At 35.8% G+C, this 24,699-nt stretch overlaps 2 long non-coding RNA genes and 1 pseudogene across 31 annotated transcripts in view; 1 reads left to right on the top strand and 2 right to left on the bottom strand.

The window, feature by feature from the left end:
* The window catches only part of LOC140790909 (ABC transporter G family member 41-like), a 28,454-nt pseudogene extending 8,572 nt beyond the window's left edge, over positions 1–19,882 (top strand).
* Positions 1–23,155, bottom strand: part of LOC140790910 (uncharacterized) — a 32,079-nt gene extending 8,924 nt beyond the window's left edge. For 6 of the 15 annotated variants that reach the window (XR_012109468.1, XR_012109469.1, XR_012109476.1 and 3 more), the window contains exons 1-9: positions 23,011–23,144; positions 22,825–22,924; positions 20,478–20,618; positions 19,374–19,701; positions 19,139–19,252; positions 18,739–18,960; positions 13,451–14,926; positions 3,217–3,283; positions 783–850 (exon numbers count right to left, since the gene is read on the bottom strand). This is a non-coding gene — a long non-coding RNA (uncharacterized lncRNA). Of the gene's footprint in view, positions 1–782; positions 851–3,216; positions 3,284–13,450; positions 14,927–18,738; positions 18,961–19,138; positions 19,253–19,373; positions 19,702–20,477; positions 20,619–22,824; positions 22,925–23,010 lie in introns of all 15 variants that reach the window. The other 9 variants (XR_012109483.1, XR_012109480.1, XR_012109471.1 and 6 more) reach the window with 9 other exon arrangements.
* Positions 23,156–23,689: 534 nt separating this feature from the next.
* The window catches only part of LOC140790334 (uncharacterized), a 28,326-nt gene continuing 27,316 nt past the window's right edge, over positions 23,690–24,699 (bottom strand). For all 16 annotated transcript variants that reach the window (XR_012109370.1, XR_012109375.1, XR_012109380.1 and 13 more), the window contains one exon: positions 23,690–24,071. This is a non-coding gene — a long non-coding RNA (uncharacterized lncRNA). The remainder of the gene's footprint in view (positions 24,072–24,699) is intronic.

The raw sequence follows: 24,699 nt of genomic DNA, 5'->3' as shown, positions 1-24,699 counted from the left end.
GCATATTTAGCTACTTGCCAAAAAAAAAAATTGCTAAAAATGTAGCTGTCCTACTGCAGCTTCTATACCAAGTTGGCTAAAATGGGGCTTCTGGACTTCTCCTTTGTCATATACAGAAGTAGGCCTAGCTGTTAACGAGTTTCTAGCACCACGATGGCAAAAGGTAAACAGACAACCTATCAACTTTCTATCATGTAAATATTCCACTAAGTAGTTCAGAGGTCTAATCATCATTTCTCTTGCAATTGCAATCAACATTTTACTTTATAGATCTCATCATCAAACATGACAATTGGGACTCAAGTTTTAACAACCCGTGGACTGAATTATCCTGGCTACTTTTACTGGATAGCAGTTGGAGCACTGATTGGATTCATTATATTGCTCAACATCGGATTTATTTTGGCCTTGACTTTCAAAAGACGTAAGATTCAATGCAGAAAGAATTACTCACATATGCATGCATATTTGTTCTTTCCAATAATGACAAGTGGCAAGTTCTACATCTCAGCTCTTGGAGTTTCTCGAGCTATCATCTCTCGCGAAAAGCTTTCTCAACTACAAGGAAAGGATCTTGACACAGAGTATGTGAACAAGACCACCAGTAAATCTGAAATAACTGCGACAGAACCTAAAAGGACTGGTGAGACTTCTGTCAGATCCTATTATCTCAAAAGAAAAATAGCAGTACAAATCATAATTACATGATAGAAATTTCAGAGGAGAAATATGAAATGTAACTAATTATACCATGGCAAATGGTGCAGGGAAAATGATCTTACCTTTTATTCCCCTCACAGTAGCATTTCAGGATCTGAACTATTATGTTGATACTCCTCTGGTAATCAAGCTACAAATATAAGTTTAAATTAGATACCTTGCAGTTCAATCTGGGTCAAGAATGTCAATAAGCAATTGCTTGTTCTGCAGGAAATGAGAGACCAAGGCTACGCAGGAAAAAGACTCCAACTTCTCCACAATATAACTGGTGCTTTCCAGCCTGGAATTTTAACGGCATTAATGGGTGTCAGTGGAGCGGGAAAGACCACCCTCTTGGATGTTCTTTCTGGAAGGAAAACTGGTGGTGTTATCGAAGGAGACATACGAATAGGAGGGTATCCTAAAGCACAAAAAACTTTTGCTAGGATATCAGGTTACTGTGAACAGATTGACATACATTCTCCACAAATTACAGTAGAAGAATCAGTTGCTTATTCAGCTTGGCTGCGTCTGCCACCAGAAATTAGTTTGAGGACAAGATACGTAAGTTACTTGTACATAAAACTGATTGCCTGGATATTAATTGATAGCTTTTAACCCCTACAAAATGATGAAAATCATAGGGTATTAGAAATTATAACAATGTGTTGAGTGTTTGAATTATCTTTGACAACTTTATTGCATTTAAGACCTACACTGTGGTCCAGGAATTCGTAAATGAAGTCCTTGAAACAATTGAGCTTGATGGAATCAGAGATTCTTTGGTTGGAATACCAGGCATCAATGGTCTATCTACAGAGCAACGGAAGCGGCTAACAATTGCAGTAGAACTTGTTTCTAATCCATCAATTATATTTATGGATGAACCGACATCAGGTCTAGATGCGAGAGCAGCTGCAATTGTCATGCGTGCAGTAAAAAATGTTGCTGAAACAGGAAGGACAGTGGTTTGTACTATCCACCAACCAAGCATTGATATATTCGAGGCATTTGATGAGGTAATCTTTTCTCATTTGTTAATATTAGCAAGCAATAATCTGCCAAATTAATTTTTTAAGTAAATTTCTTGGGAACTTGTCTGAAATTGCAGGTCACTTGTTAAGCAAAAATAATTTATGCTGAAATTACTTCGTATAGAAAATACACAACCAAATTAGGAGTTAGGACCTGTACTAATGTCTCAACCTGACAAGACTATCGACCATATCGTACCAATTCTGTCTTATTTCTTGTCTTACACAATAATTTATCATTAATTAAGTACCTCAAAATCAATCTTCAATTTTCTTACAGCTTATCTTGATGAAAAGGGGAGGAGAATTGATATACTGTGGACCATTAGAACGGCATTCAAGTAAAGTTATTGAATATTTCGAGGCAAGTCTTTGATAACCGTGATTGTTTTGTGTTTCTCAGTTCAACATATTTAGATGATAATTATTGATCATATAAATTTATCTATTCTCATGTTGACTTTCTTCTATCATGGAATATTTGCAAGGTCTCAAACTGTCAATACATTTGTAAGTAGCCATGAGCAAAAGCATCGCAATCTTGAAAGAAAAATGAAAGACACGTATCACAAACTATATTAATTTTTCTTACCAGTTAGAAAAGATGGTCAAGGACTATACCATTCAAAGCGATGCTGGCAATAAGAGTCAAACTCGAAGTAACTAGCAAACAATTCATGGAAGCCTAAATTGTTTTATCTTAGACTTAGAAGACGCACTCTTCTACTATGTTTCGCCTGATTACAAGAGTTAAGAGTCACAAATCTCCCCATTTAGATGAGCAATGACTGAATACCAAAAGATGTCATGTTTACAGATAGATTAAAAAGTTCTTGTCCAAATAGTTTTTGATGGGCGTATCCATTCTAATCCAGGCGTATACCATCGCCAAACAATAATTAAGAATCACAACAAATTTTCTCTTGATAATAGATACAGCATAATTTGAAAAGATAGATGAAATCTGATCAAGATTCTGATGATACTATGAAAAGTTGTCCTCGTAAGTGACTAGAAGAGTTGAATAAAAATCGATGATATGGATGCTGACAGATTATTAAGAGAATATCCTATGACGTCTGAGAAAAGATATACAATTTCAAATTTCACTATTTCAAGAAGCCTATAGATCATAGATAACCATGATTGATGCTTGGCAATTTATTTGAACTTAATTCAAGAATGATATGATAACTTATTTGTAGCTATTGATGTGCAGAAAATCAATGAGGATCTACAGAATCCTTTTTATTACCAGAAAGGAGAGGTCAGCTTGCTGATAATTAGGGGGCTAAGCCAGTAGAGTAGAGGGAAGAAAAAGATGCCAGTTAAAACCAGAAGAGTGTGTTACAAGGAGATTCCAAAACAACTTTGGCACTCCAAATAATAGTTATTTGCTACTATAACTAGAAAAACTATATTTGAAATAAAACTGCCAACATATCATCAAGCAACAAATGAACATATAAATGAAGTAATGTACCTTTAACAAGGATTAAATCTACTATTTCTTGATAATTAACTCGTCATTCTCTGCAAGATGTTAGCACCTGTTCGGACTAAATCCAGTCAAATAGAAGGAAACTAGCAAAGGAAATGCAAGGCTGTGAAAGGTTGATACCTACATCTATAAATTATAAGATAATCATCTAGAAGGTTGCAGCAAAGAGGGAAAAAGGCTGATAAAAGCAAGCCACACAAGGATCGGTAAAGCCCAAAATAAATGAGTACTGTGTACCAGTAATAAGCTAATAGGAAAGAAAAACAAAAAGAGTTAATAAATAGATAGAAATATAACCAGAAAGTATGGATCCTAAAATCAGCTAAACCCGAGTAAGATCGGCCGATCCGAATCGGGATTGGCCATAACCAATCCTGATCCGGACCTAAAACTAGTCTTCTATCTGGGATTGGCCATATCGGCCGAATCGGCCAAAACTCGGCTGTATTGGCTGAAAACAACACTAATGGCTGAAATTAATTTTTTTTAAGATTCATGTTGAATCTAAAATGTATCTAACCTAGGAGATGTTAGCAATTGGTGTAATCAACTGTTTCCTTTTTAAATTTTCAGTCTTTACCTCTATCTCTCACACACACTCATCCCACTCTCACACTTTACTGAGCTCATTCGGCAGTCAATTCGATGAGCCCCTCTGGCTAGTTTACACTTTGGTGAACTCAAATGAGTTTTTTTTTCTCATTTTTTTCCTCTTCTTTTACTGTTATAGAACAATAGTTTATAGAGATCTCTCTTCATATTGTTCTGCACTAGTAATTTAAGAGTATAAAAATTTGTCTAATTCAAGTCGAAATTCATTATAGTTTTGAGTGAATTTTTTCTTTAGTTTTTAGGTTTCATATGTGACTAATTTTTTTTCTTAATTTTCTATTACTTTTATAAAATTTTAGAAAATTTTCTCTATTTTTAATAATATTTAGAATTTTACGTAATTAAATATAGTCTGATTCGACACAGACAACCGATACAATCAATATTATCGATACGTATCGTTTTTTCTAATGTTCGATCTCGATCCCGTTACTGAGTTTCAGAACCTCGCTAGAAAACTCTACCCTAAATTATGTCCCCTAAATGGCCTATCACCTATTTAAAAATAGAAGCTCTTGCATCCTAAAGACCTAGAAGTCCCACCTCCTCTAGTATGTAATTTGACATCTCTCCTCATATGCAATGGAAAACATATTGTCAAAAGTATGGCATGCACTGTTGATTCATTACCTAACTTAAGCTTTTGGGTCAACTGGTTATCTAACATAATATCAAAACTAATTTTTCTGGAGGTCATGAGTTCAAACTTCATTAGCCCACTTTTGTTCCTTAACTTCTACTATTGTGATACATAGGTCACATATCATATTATATCTTATCAGTCCATGTGTGGTAGTAGGGGTTGCATGTGAAGGGGCATAGTTAAAGACATCATTATATTGTTGGCTCGTTATCTAACAACTTAAATTTTTGGGCCAACTGGTATTCTAACACATGATTAGGTTCTTTAAATCTAAACCGTCTTTTTTTCATAATACAGGGGTTCTCATTAAGATTCAGCAACAAAACCTAGATTAAAGACCATAACTATCTTTCTAACCTAAAATAAAGAGTCATTGTACAGCCTTAAATTTGGAATGCTTTAGAAAGCATGACCAGTGAATCTACTAGAATCCTATGACTATCTCAACCTGGTTTAACTTATAACTATTTAATATGTTATTCTAAAAATTTCAAAAAAGAAAGTACTATAAGTTCAACATGCAAACTATTTCGACTCGAAATAGGAATCATGATTGGCCATGTATCCCAATAGGTTTTGGATATACAAGCCTTAACAGTAATTATCTGACTTTATCATATAAAGAAACTCAAAATTTATTTAATAACTCCAATTCAAAAAAATTTAAAGACATAAAAGACTTAGATTATACAATCAATGTTTTCTAAATATCTCTAAAGCAACATTTTAGTTTTTCAAATTGAAACTAAAAACCACTATTATAATTGAAGGTATAAAGGCCAAAATCCTAAGTGGAAATAGAGTCCCGGTGCCTTCGTTCATTCACCATGCTGACTAGCATTTGAAATATAAAAAAAGTTTAATGAGCTAAAAACTTTAGCTCAGTTAGTGAATCCACTCAAAATCTAGGAATTATTCTTTATCTAATATGAGATATTAACCAAAGCTTAATAATAGAAAATAATAACCAGCAAACTCATAATATGATTAATAAGCATAATGTCACGACCTGAAATCGGAATCATAACCGGTCATGTACCTCAATATGCTTGAAATACGCAAAGCCTTACTAACATTTCTTAAGTGCACAATGGTAAGAATAAATAAACGAAGAGGATCTGCTTTATTTAATTTAAACTAATTGCAATGAAAATAAAACAATGTCATTATCACTGTGTCTCTAAATGAAATTAAATTAACAATTAATCTAAAATATAAAACCAAAAGAACGGAAAGGTAAATAAAAATGTCCTAAGTGGAGTAGGGTCTCGGTGCATCTCGCTCAGTCGACACGTTGACCATTACCTGAAATAATAAAAGAGAGAAAAAGAAATCCATGAGCCAATAACTATAGCTCAGTGAGTGGAATTCACTCGAAAACCAAATAATTCTAAAATTTTATAGTGTTAAATAAAACCAAAGTTCAACAATAGAAATGACAATTTTCAACAAGCATGCTTTTAAAATAATGACAATGATAACAATAGAGAGTCATAACTTGTATCCTTACTCGGTTTCAACATATTAATATCTTTTCAATGTTTATAATATCATTTGTCTCAATGGGTCTATACCCTATGGATCCATATCAACTAAAAGTTATCTTGAGATGATGTTTGGGTCTTTTCCTCATAGCTGATCCGGTTAGGGTCATTAGGAGGTATCACTATGTGATCAATACACCCTGTCTTTTTCACTAACTATTAAGAGAGGTTAGAGTCACCTTAGAAAGTTTCTGATCCATCTTGGGACTATTTCCTAACCCCGTCATAGTCACCTAAGAAAGTTATCGCAGTGATCTGATATAAGACTTTCCTTTGAATTTTCAGATAAACTTGAGTCACTACGGAAAGCCGCAAGCGAACTACACCGGGACTGTTCTCTAAATCATACCAATACTAGTTTTGTTTATTTTTATTTTTTTCTCACTAAAATTTGTAATTTGCACAAGGTATGGCGAAGCACTAAGTATAATAATTAAATGCACACAGAAAATGTAATAAGTAAATTTGCACATAAGAATGAAATAAATAAATTTGCAAACAATAAATTATATGGTTTGACAAAGGTACAAAAAATATATAAATAAATATGTGAGTGAACCCACTCACCTGAGTCTAGGTAAGACAATTGAAAATCTCTAATCTTTAGCTCACGTGCTAAAAATCACCACTTTTAATAACAATAAAATTTTGAAATTAAATAATATTAATGTTTTCTATAATTTAACTCAAAAATTAACAATTTAGGCCAAAACAAGCCCAATCGGTTGGGTTGGGTTGCAACCCGACCCGAATCTAAAACTTAAAGGAAGAAGGCCAAACTCGAGTCGCCCAATCTGCCTCCTTCAACCCGAGGGGAGATCGGCAAGGGCGAGAAAGAAAAAGAGAAAGAGGAAGAGAGATAGAGACGTCGGCGACGGTTCAACGGCCACCCTCAAGCTCCCCGACACTCTCACGACGGCGCCATCCTCACGAGGTGGAGGAGAAACAACAGATGTTGATCGACTCCATGGCTGGCAGCCATGGAATAGTCTGGTACCACTCACCGAGCCAAGAGGGCTCTAGGGAGGCACGCCTACGACACGAGGCCAATGGCACGAAGCTCTGGCACACGAGCGGTAGAGACCTGAAGCCATTGGCTAGCTCAATTCACCGACGACCTGCTTCATCCCAAAAATAGGTATTTCTATTCTAACTCGTTAAACTTAAATTAATTATGAGGGGTGGGAGATGGCTTATCGAGAAGTCACGTGGTAGTCTCCGATTGCTCCGACAGCACTCCGACAATCCGATTCCACGTCGATGACTCTGACGGTAAAGAAAGAAGAAGATAGGAAAAACGAGGCTAGGGTAGATCCAACGGAGAGGGCTTGGGGTTTAATTTATAGAAAAAAATCCAATCCAAAACGGATTTGGATTCGGCCGAAAAAATCATGGCGGCTTCGTCGCGTGCCAGTGAGGGAGAGAGGGAAGGGTGCGCATGTGCGCTCCAAGAATTTTTTTTTTAGTTCTCACACATAAGCCACAAAGATGCAATTAGCAAGTTAATATCATGCTCTATCTCATTGTGCCCTCCTTCTCAATCTCAATAGCGCCAACTGTTTCAACTTGGGGATGTGCCCATATATCCACATCAATTAGAAGTCACATTGAGGTGCATTCAAGTCTTTTTCCTCATATATGATCCGCTTAAGGTTACCAAGAGGTGTTACCTAAAGTAGATTTCTGATCTAGCCTGAGACTGTTCTCTAACCGTGCCAGATTCAACTAAACGGATCATAGGTTGATCGAATATAGGTCTATCCCCTAAACTTCAAGGTAGACTTGAGACACCATAGGGAGATGTACAAAGAATATCTAACCTGAGTCTATTCTCAAGTCCTTTATACTTATAACTTATGCCAAACAAGCTACTCATGACCAATATATTAGCTAGTTGCAGAAAAATAATATTTTATGAAGTATCATGAATACAATTATGATACACGAACTATGAAGATAATAAAATTATAATATGAAACATGAGAGGATAAATACGTGAGTAAATCCCATCATCTGTGGTCAATAATCTAGACATGAGTGCAATCTTCACTTTCATTTATAAGAAAACTCTTATTTTAATTTTACAATAACGAAAGTTTTTGAATTTAAAACTAATTAAATATGGGTCATAACTAAAGCCTAAAGACCTAGTCGTGGGCTGCGGCCTGTAGCCCCATCTAAATCTAAATTCGGGTTAGGCCAAGCATGGGATCAGCCGAAACGAATCAGGATGTGTTGTCACGCCCCGATCCGGGAACTTGATGGCCGTGAATCTCTAGGATAAAACCTGGAGAAAACACGAAAATCAAAATAATAATCAAATCCCAAAATAGATTGACACAGCGAAAACGGTAATCAGTCTTCAGAGTCCTCACTAAGCGGCTTCTTAAATTCCTACAAAATAATAAATCCTCATGAGCTAGACGCCCAACAAGTAACCCACTCTACTAATAATATGTCTAATGACAAAGATCAACATGTGATACATATAGTAGCAGAAAAGAATCATAATAATAATATATAAGCTGTCTTGAAAAATAAATAATTTTCTTGTCTCTTATATTGAATTTCAAAATCCATATATATACTAAATTGGAATCATAAATTATTCATATTAACTCATTTTGAATAAATCAATATAAAATGAGTCAATCTCCGCTAAAAATGTATTTTCATAGAAATCAAATCATAAATCATTCATATTAACACAATCCGAATAAATCGGCATAAAACGAATCTCCACTAAAGTGTATTATCATGGAAATCGAATTATAAATCACTTATAATATCTCAATTTAAATAAAAATATAAAACAAATCAATCTCTACTAAAAATGTATTATTATAGAAATCGAATCATAAATCATTCATGATATCTCAATTTGAATAAATCAATATAAAAGCAGTCGATCTCTGCCAAAAGTGTACTATCATGGAAACCCGCCAAAACTGATAAAATGACATATTGTCTCATTAATGGGTACTCTAACCCGTGGCCACATCGGATTACCTAATCACCATCGGGATGGCGCCCGGGACTTTTCTAGATAGTTGATCCGTCTAGGGTCACAGTAGGTACTCTGTAGTGCCCTACTGGCTTTTCCACTAGCCGTTGAGTAAGATTAGAGTCACCGGGACGAAAATCGAAAAATATTTTCCCTAATCCTGCCAGAGTCACTTGGTAGCACGTCGCAACGTTACATTCCAAGAATCTTTTCCCTGGACTTATCTTCTTGAAAACAAATTGGGTTCAAGATCTCACTTTTATTAGTATTCAATATACTGATTCATTTTGAATCTCAAGTATCAAATTCCTCGATCACCAAAATTCTCAATTCTTCAAATACAATATATACACGAATAATCCATAAATTCAAACAACGATGGTCGTGCCACAGGCACGGCCCATGCTGACCGCCGACCGGCACGGCACGTGCCGCGGCACTTGCCGGTCGTGCCGTAAGAAAATGAGAGAAAAATGTACCACCTTGGATGTACCACTTTGGATCCGGATCTGCAACTTAAGTTTTTAACTGATAAACCCCTCTCTCACTCTCTCACTCTCTCTCTCTCTCTCTCTCTCTCTCTCTCTCTCTCTCTCTCTCTCTCTCTCTCTCTCTCTCTCTCTCTCTCTCTTTCTTCCCCTTCCTCAACTAGGGCAGCCGACGCGGGCTTGGGCGAGCGGCGACAGTGAGCTCGAGGACGAGGTCGATGGCGAAGCTATTAGGAGGGGTGACGTGCAACTTAAATATTGCCGGTCGGCACGACCATCCTTAATTTCAAATACTACTATTTCCTCTAATATATATAATATAAATCATTCTTAATAAGTCAAAAAACACGAATAAATAATAATCTAATATTTAATCTTGCAAAATTTCACGTCTCAAAAATAATATTTTATTTTTGATCATATTCTAAAAATAAAGATCTCTTATATTTTATTTATAGAAAATAAAATATATTAGCATAAAGATCTCTATTATTTTCTGAAAATAAAATATAATAATAAATATTTTTTTTACAAATCCGAAATTCCTTTAAATTGAAGTAATCCTAATTTATATCTTATTTTCTACAATAGAAATAGATGTTAATTATTTTCAGAAATTCGAAATCCATATAAATTGAAATATTCCTAATTTATTTCTTTAGTAGTTCTTTTCATGTCTCATTATTCAAATTTTTTGTCCTGGAATATAATAGAAATATTATAGATATCCAATTCCTCTTATTAATCGCCAAACCAAAGTGTTCTTTTTTTTCCATTGTTCTTATGAAACCCACCAAAAAATTCAAAATAAAGAAAAAGTAAGTGGACCTGACCCATTGAATGATGACTATATCAGCTATTCTGATATTTAAATTCGATATAGATTAAATTGTACAAGCGGATTTCCTTTTATTTCCTTAGCCTACGCAAAGCAAGAATTTGTTGATATTTATGATTTAATCTTCTTGTTTGTTACTGGATGCTCCATAGGAATAAATCGCTATTTCTACAATAAAAATAAATACTTTGAAATCTGAAAAATAATAAACAATAAAATCCCTTTTTTTTCAAGAATGATACATACAAATTTTCTATAAAATGCAAAATCTTAACATTTCTAATTCTTTATTGAAAATCCTTAAAACAACGAATTTCTTAACTTCCCGTATAATTGACATCATCATATTGTAAAGTTTCTTATCTTATAAAATTAAACAGAATAAAAATAAACATAAAGATATTTATAATTCATCAATTCTATTTTTATATAATAAAAATTTAAGAAAATATGAGTGGAAATTTGTCTTGATCGCTCAATCCAAAATAATTTGATTTTTGCATCCTAATCGTAATCTGCACGAATTCCAAAGCGCTCCATGATTGTCTTCTCTTTGGTATGATAAAATCTTTTTCCCTCTATTTTCTATTCTTTTTTTTCTCTCTAATCTCCCTCGAGAATAATCTCTTTTTCTCTTTTTTTTTTCTCGGTTGCTACAGTACCGCCTAATTTCTTTCCTAAAAATCTTTCTAGGGTTTTCTTCTAAGCCCCCTTTTATAATTGAAAAAAATATATAATAAGAGTCCTATTAGAATATGAATTCTAATATCTTAAAGATATATCTAAAAATTTAATTTAATTTAATAAAAATCCTAAAATGTAAAAGATAAAGTAAAATTCCTCATTATCTAAACTATATATATTTCTATTTATTTATGTTTTAAAATTCTGGGTTGTTACATGTGCCATAGCTGATCCTGATGGTATCGGCCGGATCAGTCGATACCCGATTCGTTTCAGGTCGGGATTGGCCGTATCGATCGGAACTGACCAAAATCGAGAGAGTATGGGAGAAAGAGGAGAGTAAGAAAAAAAAAGAGAAAGAGAGAGGAGAATGAGAGAGATAAAGAGAGCTCTTTGAAGGGAGTGAGAGAGAAAAAGAGAATATCTCATCGGAGCTCGTCGGAGAAGCATCGCCGGAGAAGAATCGAAGAGGGAGAGACCGAGAGAGAAGGGAGTAGGTGAGGGAGAGGGAGAGTTAGTGGGAGAGAAAGAGAGAGAGGAGAGAGAATAAGAGAGGAGAGAATCGGAGAGGGAGAGATCAAGAGAAAGGAGACGGTGAGGGAGAACGAGAGAGAGTAAATGAGAGAGGGAAGTTGGTGAGGGAGAGGGAGTGATAGTGGGAGAGTTAATAAGAGAGAGAGTTAGTAGGAGGGAGGGAGAGTTAGTGGGAGAGAAAATTAAGAAGAGAGAGAGAGAGTGGGAGAGAGTTTGATAAGAGAGTTAGTGAATACAAACCGATACGGATGGCCAATCTTGTTGATACTACCGATACGACCGATACATATTATTTTTTTTTTTTGGACGGCTGATTTCGATCTCAATTCCGATACTTGGAACCTTGGGGCCACGGCCTAAACCCAACAAAAAAATAAGGTCTGAGTCTACTCTGACCCAAACCTGGTTCACCCATAGCCCAAATTGTGTTTAGGTTGGACTACTCAAGGGTTGGGCCCTTTAGATCCCAACAATGTTGTCTAAGCTAACCCACTAACCCAAAGTCACACACGGGTTGGGTTGGGATCAAAAACCCAACGCAAAACTCTTCTTCCTCCTTAAAAGGAAGAAGATAACAAAGCAGGGGAGATGGCTACCGGTGATTCCATCTCCGGCGACACTAACATCTTACTTGCAATTCTGTCAAGTCATACAAAGTGGAGAGAAGTCGACTGAAGATGCCGACGACAAAAGCCATCCATGGCCAGTGGCCACAGTGTTGAGCAAGATCAGTCCTTAAGCCTCGAAGGCTCCAATAAATGATGACAATGGACTCTCCACGAGATGCGAAACTCTTCCCAAAGGTTGGATGGGACCGATGCCGAAGATGGCAATCGGATGCAAGCGAGGAAGCCGATGAAGCGAGACCTCAAGGCATGACCATCCACGACCACCAAGAATTAAAATTAATTGACCAAGGTGGAAGAGGACTCACTTGCGAATTGGTGTTATCCTCTCACTCTGGTGACTCCCAGATGACCGACTCCGACGATGGTGATCCCAACGAGGAAGGAGGAAGAAGGAAAGAGAGAAGGGGAATAGAAGAATAGATTGATCCCCCTTTGACGAGAGAATCTTCCCCTTTAAAAAGGCGAGAAGCTGTAAAGCGATTTCTCCCTAATGAAATCGTCGGGGGAAATCGCTCCCCTTCCACGCGGCCCCTCTTTTCTTTTCTTTTCTTTTTTTCTTTTTTTTGTGTTTACAAGGGTCTTTCTAGTTATCTGTCTAAAATCAAGAAAGATTCCTAGGACCTGGAAAGAGATTAAAACATGAGAAAATTATGCTGTAGAGAAAAACCATATTCAGTTCTTACTTAGTATAAGCTGAAGGACCTGATTGAAACACAGTCCAAGCTCCTATATGAAGTTACAAACATCCAAGATAGTCCATTCTTATGGTTGCAGCTTTTTTTACCTGTATATTCATTACTTTATTGTGAAGAGTATTCTGGAATAGTTTTTTTTTCAATCTTTTCTATTTCAGGGAATTCCTGGAGTACCAAGAATTAGAAATAATTACAACCCAGCAACATGGATGTTAGAAGTTACCTCTGCATCAGTTGAGATGCAACTTGGAGTAGATTTTGCAAAAGTTTACAAGGAATCATCTCTTTACCAGTGAGTTTGACTACATGAATTCCTTTGCTGCCCATATTAAGATTGCACGTAATTGTGGGAGTGCATGTCCTAAATTCCTAATTCACTTTGTTATAATAGACATATTAACAACATATGCTCTAAACATTTGCAATGAGATACGCTATAAAGATCATCCATAGGATACATGCGCCAACAAAAGAAGCTAATCCAGATATATGAAGTATGCAATGTAATCTTATTTATTTGTTATATTAGAACTTCTATTCTGTACCTGAAGGGACAACAAGATGCTGGTCAAGAAGCTGAGCACACCTCCACTGGATTCAAAGGACCTAAGCTTTCGGACTAGCTTCACACTAAATTTTTGGGGACAGTTCAAAGCGTGCTTGTGGAAGCAATATTTGTCATATTGGAGAAGTCCTTCATATAATTTGGTGCGGATAATATTCATGCTTGTAGGCTCTATAGCATTTGCAGCATTATTCTGGAAGCATGGAAAAGAAATGTAAGTACCTATAACTCACTTTATAAGTTTCATACTTCAATATCTTTTGAATGCAGCCCAAATACATGGTTAGAACATGGTAATAACTAAGAAACCAGTTTAAAAATATAGTGTGAACTTGGATGTAATGTTTGCACTTTGCACATACATATACATATGTATATACAGAGCAAATATCTATCTGCAAGAGACAAATAGATACCCAATTTTAAACACATGGTCCACATGATGGAGTAGACCAGATGTAATAGTTAGAGTATTAGTGCAAATTGATTGAATGTCATAAGCTTCATAGCATCTCAAAACCCAAGTGCAAATTGATTCCTATTCCTCTAACTGTTAGTCTGAAATATTCACTCTCCCATACTTTTTTTTCCTTTCTCTCTCTCTCTCTCTCTCTTTCTCACTCTCTTTTTTTTTTAATCTTTCCCTCTCCCTCACTCTCTCTTCATTTTTTTTTCTCTCTCTCTCACCCTATTTTTTTTTAATCTCTCTCTCTCTCTCTCTCTCTCTCTCTCTCTCTGTGTGTGTGTGTGTGTGTGTGACAGCTGCTGCAGCTGTCACAGCAGCTGTCTGCTGCAGGCCGAAACCAGCCGATCCCACTCGGGATCGGCCAAAACTAGAATCCTTGGTCAAATCATGTCCAATCGAGGCAAATTCTTCCATATATGCATTTAAGCTTGCAAAATAGCTATTATAAACATCATATAAGCTAGTAAATCCTTTCAAAGATGTACTTAAGCCGGCAAATGCCTATTATAGATACCATATAAGCTAGTAAATCCTTTCAAATATGCACTTAAACTCGTAAATAGTTATTATAGACATTATATAAGCCAAATTTTTTTTTTCAAATATGCACTTAAGCCCGCAAATATCTATTATAGACATTATATAAGCCAGCAAATTATTTCAAATATACAGTTAATGTCACGACCTAAAATAGGAATCATGACCGGCCATGCATCTCAATATGCTTGAGATGCACGAAGCCTTATTAATACTCTCTACGTGTACGATGGCAAAATAAATAAATAAATAAGAACGTGCTTTATTAAATTTTATAACTAATTGCAATAAAAAAAAATATAAAACAATGTTAATGATTTTGAATCTCTAAACTAAATAAATAAAATGTCTAATCTAAAGTATAAAATCAAAAGAGCGGAAAGGTAAATAGGTGAATCCTAAGTGGAGGTGGAGTCCGGGTACATCTCGCTCAGTCGCCCCGCTGACTATTACCTGAATAAATAAACAAATACAAAAAAAATAATAGAACCCATGAGCCAACAACTATAGCTCAGTGAGTGGAATCCACTCACTAACCAAATAAATTTTAATTCATATTAATGCTGAATAAATTAAACTAAAAGCAACAATATCCATCACAATATGCAATAGGCATGCTCTCTAACTAATAACAGTGATAACAATAGAGAGAGATGTTGCAACTTGAAACCTTGCACGTTTTCAACATATTAACATCTTTTGATATTTATACTGTCATATGTCTCAATGGGTCTAAACCCTATGGATCCACATCAACTAGAAGTCACCTCAAAATGACGCTCGGGACTTTTCTTCATAGTTGATCCGGTTAGGGTCATCAGAGGGTATCATCCTGTGATTAACACACTCTGTCTTTTCCTCTAACCGTTGAGAAAAGTTAGAGTCACCTAGGAATTTTTCTCATTTATCCTAGAACTGTTCCCTAACCCCACCAGAGTCACCTAAGAAAGTCACCGCAGTGATCTGATTTAGAACTTTTCCCTGGACTTCCAAATAGACTTGAGTCACCACGGAAAATCGCAAACGATTTATACCGGGATTGTTCTCTAAGTCGTATCAATACTAGTCTCATTTTTCTTTTCACAAATTTTAATATTTGCACGAAGTATGGTGATGCATTGAATATAATAATTAAATGCAGATAGGAAAATAAAACAATTTAATTTTCGCACGTACGGATGAAATAAATAGATTGCACACAGAAATTTCAACAATTTAAGTTTTACATATAAGGGTGAAATAAATAATTTGCACACAGAAAATTTACATGGTCTGACAAAAATACGAAATACAATAAAATAAACATGTGAGTGAACTCACTCACCTGAGTCTAGGCAAGACAACCGAAATCTCAAATCTCTAGCTCACGTACTAAAAATCACCACCTTAAATAATAAATAACAATAACATTTTTAATTAAAATAATTATTAAAAATATTTCTACAATTTAACCCAAGAATAATTAATTTGGGCTAAAAATAAGCCCAAATCAGTTGGGCTGGGCCGCAGTTGGCCCGCAGCCCACCCAACTATTACTTAAATGGATTGGGCCAAGGCCCAATCCAATTAGCTAATGGAACCGGGTCGGGTTCCTTGGATTCGGATCCAACCCGACCCGAATCCAAATACTAAAAGGGAGAAGATCAAACCTCGAGTCTGTCTTCTCCAAGCCAAAGAGAGAGAGAGAAAAGAGAGGAAGAGAGAAAGAGAGAAAGTCCATCGGCGACCGCCGCCGTCGGCGGTCGCTAGCCAACTCTAGCTCTCCCGCCTCCCCCATATGGTGCCGCCATCGTCGCGAGGTGGGGGAAAACCCGCAAACGGCGGTCGATCCCTTGACTGACGGCGACCAGAGCCACGAGGGCTCCAACGGTGACTGCCCACGGCACGAGGCCAACGGCACGGTGCTTCCAGAGGTAGCGGCTGCGACTCGAAGCCGCCGTCCGGCCAGATTTGCCGATGAAGCCGAAGAACCCCCAATATTTAGGTATTTTCACTAAACCCTATTAAACTTTAATTAAAATTTATGGGTGGGAGAGGGCTTACCAACGAGTCGCGTGGTGGTCTCCGATGGCTCCGGTGGCGCTCCGGCGGGCCGATCCCACAGCGACGACTCCGACGGTGAGGAAAAAGAAAGCGAAAGAGGGGAGGAAGAAGAGAGAAGAGAGCTCAGATCGTTAAACAGATATTAGGATTTTAATTTATAGATTAGAAGAGAAATCTAGACCTAATCCGATCCGGATTAGGCGTGATTTCTCTCTCTGCACCTCGTTGCGTGCTGGAGAGGGAGAGGGGAGGGGCTGCACGTGCAGAGCACGTGCACCCTCCTCAACCCCTAATTTTTTTTTTTATATATATATATATATATATTTTTTATTATTCTGGTTCTGACAGTTAAGTCCGCAAATGTCTATTATAAACGTCATATAAACCAATAAATCCTTTTAAATATGCACTTAAGCCTGCAAATCCCTACTATAGACATCATATAAGCCAGCAAATCATTTCAAATATGCACTTAAGCCCACAAATGTCTATTATAGACAACATATAATCAAACAAATCCTTTCAAATATTCACTTAAGCTCGCAAATACCTATTATAGACACCATATAAGCCAGCAAATCTTCTCAAATATGTATTTAAGCTCACAAATGCTTATTATAGACACTATATAAACCAGCAAATTCTTTTAAATATGCACTTAAGTCCGCAAATGCCAATTATAGACACCATATAAGTTAACAAATCCTTTTAAATATGCACTTAAGTCCGTAAATGCCTATTATAATATTATAATATTCATATATTATAATATTATAATATTTGTATATTATAATATTATAATATTTGTATATTATAAGACACTATAAGATATTCATATATTATAATAATGACCACCATCATGACATGAAAATGATATTTTTACCCATCAAATTTATATATCATCCATTTCCCTCCAAAACCAATATTTTTTCCAGCTTAGCCCCAAATGGAGTGCAATCTCGTCCCAAATGAGGCCTTAAGGTAATATCATCATGCACAGATAGATAATGCTGACGAAGTTCAAGTTTGAACAGCCTAAATAAGGCATAACAACTTAAGCTTTTATGTCAACTAATTATTAATATAATATTAGAGCTATTTTTTCTAGATGCCATGAGTTCAAACTTTATTAGCCCACTTTAGTTCCTTATTTTCTAATATTGCAGTGTGGTGAGCCACACATTGTGTTACCCGTCAATTGTCCACATGCAGTATTAAGGACCGCACATGAGAGGGCATGTTAAAGCAAAATATGCGATGTTAGCCTTTGACCTAAAAACTTAAGCTAATTAAACAACCAATTATCTAACATAGAGGATATATGAAGACCATAATCATCACTCATAATAGTTGACAATTTCTAAAAATGGTAATAAGAAAATAAATAAGGAAAGAAAATATGTATTCACAAATTTACATTAACTTTCAAGTTGTTCTCAGCTTAAAATTTACGACCTCGTACAATAAGGATTATACAAGTAACAGCATACAAACAGACTTCTCCTTGTCGTTTAACTTCATGGTCTTTAATAATTTTAAGACTTAAGCTTACTAATTTATAAATCAAGTACTATCTGTTAACTTACTAACTACTATAAAAGCTTAAGTTATTAAAAAATAATCTTTATTTTATTTTACATTCTAACACTTTCCCTTATTTCTGAGTTAAGATATTTTGATAGGTCCAAGAAGTGAACTTAACTTAAACGAGTGGAAGTATTATATTTTAATGACAAATAGACCTGACAAAATTCGAACTCAGGACTTTTGCTCTAATACTATGTTACACCAACTACTTTAAAAACTGATACCATACTAACTCACTAACTACTCCAAAAATTTAAAATTATATTAACTCACCAACTACTCTAAAAATTTGAACTTTATTCTAACACTATGTTCATCAATATCTTCTTTTTCTTTCTTTTCCTTGCAGAAACAACCAACAAGATTTGTTCAATATTTTGGGTTGTATGTATGCTGTCACTACCTTCACTGGAATAAACAACTGTTCATCAGTTATACCATTTGTTGCCATTGAGCGCATTGTTGTATACAGAGAAAATTTTGCAGGGATGTACTCTCCATGGGCTTACTCATTTGCACAGGTAAGTAAGCTAATGATAGTTATGCCACCACTTCTACAATAGATAATTATTTCTCTTAAAATTAATCTAATAGCATCCAATTTTTCTAGGTAGTCATCGAGATCCCTTACGTACTCTTCCAGGTAGTACTGTTTATGATCATAGCTTATCCAGCAATTGGCTACTCCTGGACAGCACCTAAGTTCTTCTGGTACTTCTACGTGATGTTCTGCACATTGCTCTACTTCATTTACTTTGGAATGATGCTGACTTCTTTGACCCCGAATGTTCAACTGGCATCCATATTATCCTCTGTATTCTACACCTTGATAAACCTCTTCTCTGGCTTCATTGTGCCTGGTCCAGTAAGTCCACATTTAACTTTTGCTCATCAATAAAAAAAAATAAAGGAAATTACATTAGCTCATTTAGAAGCAGTGAGGATTATGAAGCACGTTACACAAGCACATATGCAACACATTTTGCACTAATCTATCAAAGGCTAGTACATTTGTTCATAAATGACATTGTTTACCAGTGATTTCTTATGGATTGATTGTCTGCTGAGAGAAATATGTCTGAACTGTTGAGAACAAAGAAACCTAAATGCAACCATACATGGCAAGGCCCGCTTTGTATGCCTGCATCCCTAAGAAAACAATATGAATCTTTTAAATATATCCCAATTTGTTGAATGAAGCAGAAATTAGGGTGTCTTATAAGTTATAATAAAGTTGCATGCTTGCATATAGATAGTTAGATGCATTAACCTGACAGTTAATTTACTTTATTGCAGCAAATTCCAAAGTGGTGGATTTGGCTATACTACATTAGCCCAGCGTCCTGGACTCTGAATGGGCTTTTTACTTCACAGTATGGAGATGTCAGCAAGGAGATAATGGTGTTTGGAGAAACCAAATCAATCTCTTCATTCCTGGAAGACTATTTTGGGTTTCACCACAGTCATTTGGGAGTGGTTGCCATTGTTCTTATTGCCTTCCCATTCACTTATGCTTTTCTTTTTGCATATTTCATAGGTAAACTCAATTTCCAGAGGAGATGAGGAGATAATGATCAATCAGACTAGTAAAGTAAAGCCTGAAATTGGACAAAAATGAGAACAATAAAATATATACTATTTAGAGTAGGTAACTTACTAAAAACTACAAATTCAGGTAATTGTAATTCTATAACTGCCCATGAAAAGCAATGATTGATGGAATAATGGAATGCAAAATGAAAATACCAACTATGTTATGGTTCACGAACATAATGTGGATAGGGGGTGGTATAAGCATGATAATCATTATTGTTTTGTTACCCATTACTCCTTATTCTCTATTATTTATTCTGGCATCATATAGAGGTTGGTCGCACATTCTCGTATATATCATTTGTCCAATTGCAGTGAATAAGGGGGCTGGCGTGTGCTAAAGACATAATATATATTGTTGGTAATGTTAACTAACAATTTAGGCTTTAGATCAGTTGGTTATCTAAGGTAGTAAGCGTTGAAAAAAAAATTTAAGTCTTGCTCTATGAAAAGAGAAATTTCAGTAAATCTTCAGTTGGTTATCTAACAGATAGTAAGCATTGAAAAAAATGGTCAAGTCTTGCTCTAGAAAAGAGAAACTTCAGTAAATCTTCAGCAGTAGTAGATGCTATGAATCTTGAATACAAGCTCCTCTAAAATTGAGAAATATTACATAAGACATTGCTAAGATAGAGACTACTGGTTCATCATCTTATCTAATTTTGTAACCTTAGGATCATGTAACTCCGTTCTTTCTCCATATTAAACATACTTAAAGTATTACTGTTGATGTGGTTATAATAGAAATCTATTAATTCATCATCTTATATATTTCTGTAACCTTCAAATGTGCACACATATCCCTGCTCTCCCCGCTCTTTGATCATATGAGTTAGGAAATGTTGACGAGTTTCTCTCATAGAATTGGTAGAAGCGCTCCAGCTCCTAGTATTGAATTTTAATCATATGAAAAGAAAAGGTCCTGAAAATGAAGGCAAATATATCAAGCACTAATTAGCATATCCTAACTTTACGCATATTATTGAATTTGTTAGAGTAAGATGGAACTTTTGGGTCGGGAAAGAGAAGAACTATAAATTGGCCATAACCATCGGCCAAAAGAATGCCAGAATAACTCCTAAGATGTAAAAGATAAAAATGAGCTACAAACACCATCTTCCATGATATGAAATACTTAAGCATGGATTAATAGACGAAAGGTATAGTAGTCAACTGCATGAATACAAGACAATGAGCAAAAAGTAGAAGTCAACAGATATTAGGACTGTCAAGTAAGTTAGTCTCAGCCAACAGCTTGCTTCCATCATTTCAGTGATGGATGTACAAGAGATTTCCCAAAAGAAGATTTTAGGTTCACTCAAGAACAAGAGCTAAAGTTCAATGAACCCTTAATCAGACTAGGGATCTAGTCAAGATAGTATATACATGCATGGATGGCCATGCCACAAGCACGTGAAGCAAGAGGGAGAGAAAAAGATGAGGGAGACTACTCACATTCACCCTTCGCCGCTCGTCGTAGACCAGCCGTCGCCACTCCTCGCCGACCTCATCGTCACCGTTCGCCGACGTCTCGTCACCCTCAAGTCGCCAATTGCACGCAACGGGATGCCCTAGACTGAGGAGGAAGGAGTGGCAGGTTGGATCGGATCGGATCGGATCGGATGAAATAAAAACTTAAGTTACAGATCCGGACTCCGCAACTTAAGTTTTTATTTCACCCGATCCGATCCGATCTGATCTGACCCGACCCACCACTCCTTCCTCCTCAGTCTAGGGCATCCCGTCGCTGCGATTGGCCACTCGAGGGTGACGAGACGACGGTGAATGGCGACGATGAGGTCGGCGAGGAGCGGCAACGGTTGGTCTATGGCAAACGCGAGCGGCAAAGCTGCTTAGAGGGGTGTCGTGTGGCATCCCTCGAGCCATGTGCTGGTATACCGCCGGCACGATAAGTGCCTACCGACACGCCCTGTGCTGTTACATACATGTCCCTTCTGATAGCCCCCATACCTTAAGCATGTCATTTCAGTTTCGCAATCACTAACAAAATATAGCCAAACACGTGAAACAAAAAGTATTCCTTTAAAATTTAAAACATAGGTTTCACATGCTGCCCATATTGATTTGCAACCCTTAAAGTTGACTACGAAGGTGCCATGTTGTCACAACACTGCGAAAGACTCATTGCACCCATCTTTTGGCTCTATGATGTATTGATCTATTAATTCTTAGGATTTTAAATCACAAACATGAAGAAACATACTAAATGTCAGATGCCTCTTGTAGTAAGAGTTTGGTACTTGTTGCAGATGGAAAAACAAGAGAGGAGGTATGACAATACTCCTCAGGGATACTTTATTTGAGGGGCTTTCACCAAACTATATAATCAGAGAAAGAGGCAATACTTCTAGCAAAGAGACATTGCAGTAAAAGATCTCTAAATAGCAAATTCTTTCAAAACATCAACTAAAGTTTGTAATTGCAAACATGCATTATGATGCAAGTGAGGCAGAATATAATGGAATCTTCTTCAATAGTTCAATCTATTATAGACTTCATCGACTTAGCCTTTTTCCTAATGTTGGGGGTCAAAGAGAAAAAAAAATCAAAATTTACAGAATTCCAAAGGAATCAACAATTCTACGGCAAGTTCTTAATCTGACGTAAATCTTTTTGCCTCATAGAATAGAACTCTTGCAGAAATTTTATCCATGAATGCATGTGACTAACCTAGGTTTATACACTATGGTGACAACTATAAGTATGTAATTCTCTTAGTTTTCCTCAAACAGCTCAACCAAACTTAAATCTTATCAATGCAAAAGGCCCATGAAATTTTGATTATGAAGTCTAATCTTTTTCGATCTATGGCTTTTCCAAGAAAGATCTGTGATTATTCTTCAGATATTTATGTTGGGAATGATGATCCATTTGCATATTGCAACAACTAACAACTAGATACTCGCTGATGTGCTTGGAGGACAGACCTTTCACACACATATGGATTGAATCTGACTCGCTCATTCTTGTCAACACGCTGAATGGAGTGCACAAGCCTATCTGATCTATACTTACCAAAATACCTCAACTGTTAAAAAAAGTTAACAACTAAGATGCTCACAATTTTCCATTATATAGGACAGTAGAAGAGATATGAGAAAGGTAACCTCTAAATTTATCCCAAAATCTTTTTTTTTTCCTCGTTTGCTCATCGCGACAAATAGTATCAAGCAAGCCATCATATGGATGATCCATTGGAGATAAAACCTGAAGAAAGAGATAGGAATTTAAAATCGATGGACGAACAAAGGATAATGGTAAGGTCATAATGGAATCAAGATCGTATTACTTACTTGAGGATTGGCGACTGCAAGGGTTGGGTTTAGGGCAAAGAAGAACACGCGGGAATATGGCCTCCTAATAAAGTTCCAATGAGCTCAAATGATACTTGCTCCCATGAAATTTTATTTTTCTTTATTTAAGATTCCTCATCAAATTACTTTAAAATAGATAATACCTCACAGTGGGTCGATCTATTCCGTCGCCGTCTGAGAGACCAATTTATCTAGAAAATAACATATTCCATTATATTAAATTGTATATAATTTTTACAATAAATTTGAATAGTTTATTAATTTGATAAAATATATTTCTCTATAGCAAGTAGTTTGGTCAAAAACTCCTTAAAAATGAACTTCCAACTCATAAGGAATAACACCCCCTCTAAAATCCTATTTTATTTATATCTTCTTCATGTACAAATTTGTCCAAATTATTTTTCTCTCAGGTCTTCCGTTACCTGCAAGCATTTCTAGCAGAAAGGTCCTTCTACCCAATAACTTCAAGTGGGTGTGGCATCAATGCATCATGTGAGGTTTACTCATATGCCGCCAAAGGATTGACAGTTGACTTCCTTTAAAAAATAAATTTGCCAAAGAAAAGAATACCACTTCCAGTTGCAATGAAGCAGAACTTAATTTCTCAAGAAAAAAAAAAAGTGTGCAGTTAGATTACGCAAACACAACTAGACAGTTCACACACAAAAAAGAGAGAAATAACTCAAAGAAGAGAGAGTTCACAAGTACAATGTATCCATTTCAGGACAATTTTATTCCCCATCTAGAAGATGATATCTTTCTTGAGTTGCTCTCCTAGTGGAAAGATTCGGGTCCTCCATAAACTAACTGGGACATAAAATAATTTCCTTTAAAGAACCACCTTAGCTTGTTATTAAATTTCTCCCAACTTGCATGTGGCTCAGTTCATTGCATCGAACCACCCTTCAATGATTCCTTCAATTTTTAACCACCAAAATCATCATAATTTAAAAGGCAACTCAATCAGAATTGACTTTCTTGCCGATCCTTCCATAGTATATGCATACTTCTGGAAATTCTACATGAATAATTGGGAACTGCAACAACAACAAAAAAAAAAAATTCAATCTTCTAGATGGAGGTGTAATTGAGATTCATAAAACTAACAAAAGGAAAGAAAATGTATTCTTAAAGATCACTAAGATATGTTGGAAGATATCAAATGGTTCAATAAGTGAAACATAGGATACAAAAACAACAAAGAGGCAAAAGACTTGATGAGTCTACAGTCAGGAGTTTGTTAATCACATCAATGCGTGACAATGTAACTATCAGGCTAATGTAAGAGAAAAAATAAAATAAAAATATAGTCAACTGGGACTTTAACTGAAGATTATTAGAACTGAATTGTAAACAAAAGTTAAAAAATTATACTACCAGACAAATCGAAGTAATTAACTATGGCATGATCACAACTACCTGACAAAAAGAAGTCTATCACAAGATATTGAAGGGATTGGATGACACTAAGATTTTGGGAATAGTTCTTTCAGTTTCAAGAAGATCTATTATATATCTAATAAACTATGTAAAAATGAGTAAACTAAACGGTCACCATGTTCTTCTATGGCTCCTTTCTTTGACATATATTTGTTTGCTAATTTGTAAAGTGTCGGTTATCCATGCATAGCATGTTCCCAGAATCAATAAATTTGGTACATGGAA

Source organism: Typha latifolia, chromosome 6, assembly GCF_019914945.1.
Source record: "Typha latifolia isolate L0001 chromosome 6, TyphaL0001v2, whole genome shotgun sequence".
NCBI lineage: Eukaryota > Viridiplantae > Streptophyta > Magnoliopsida > Poales > Typhaceae > Typha > Typha latifolia.
The sequence above is the reverse complement of the archived record's forward strand: the minus strand, read 5'-3'. Positions and strand labels throughout refer to the sequence as shown.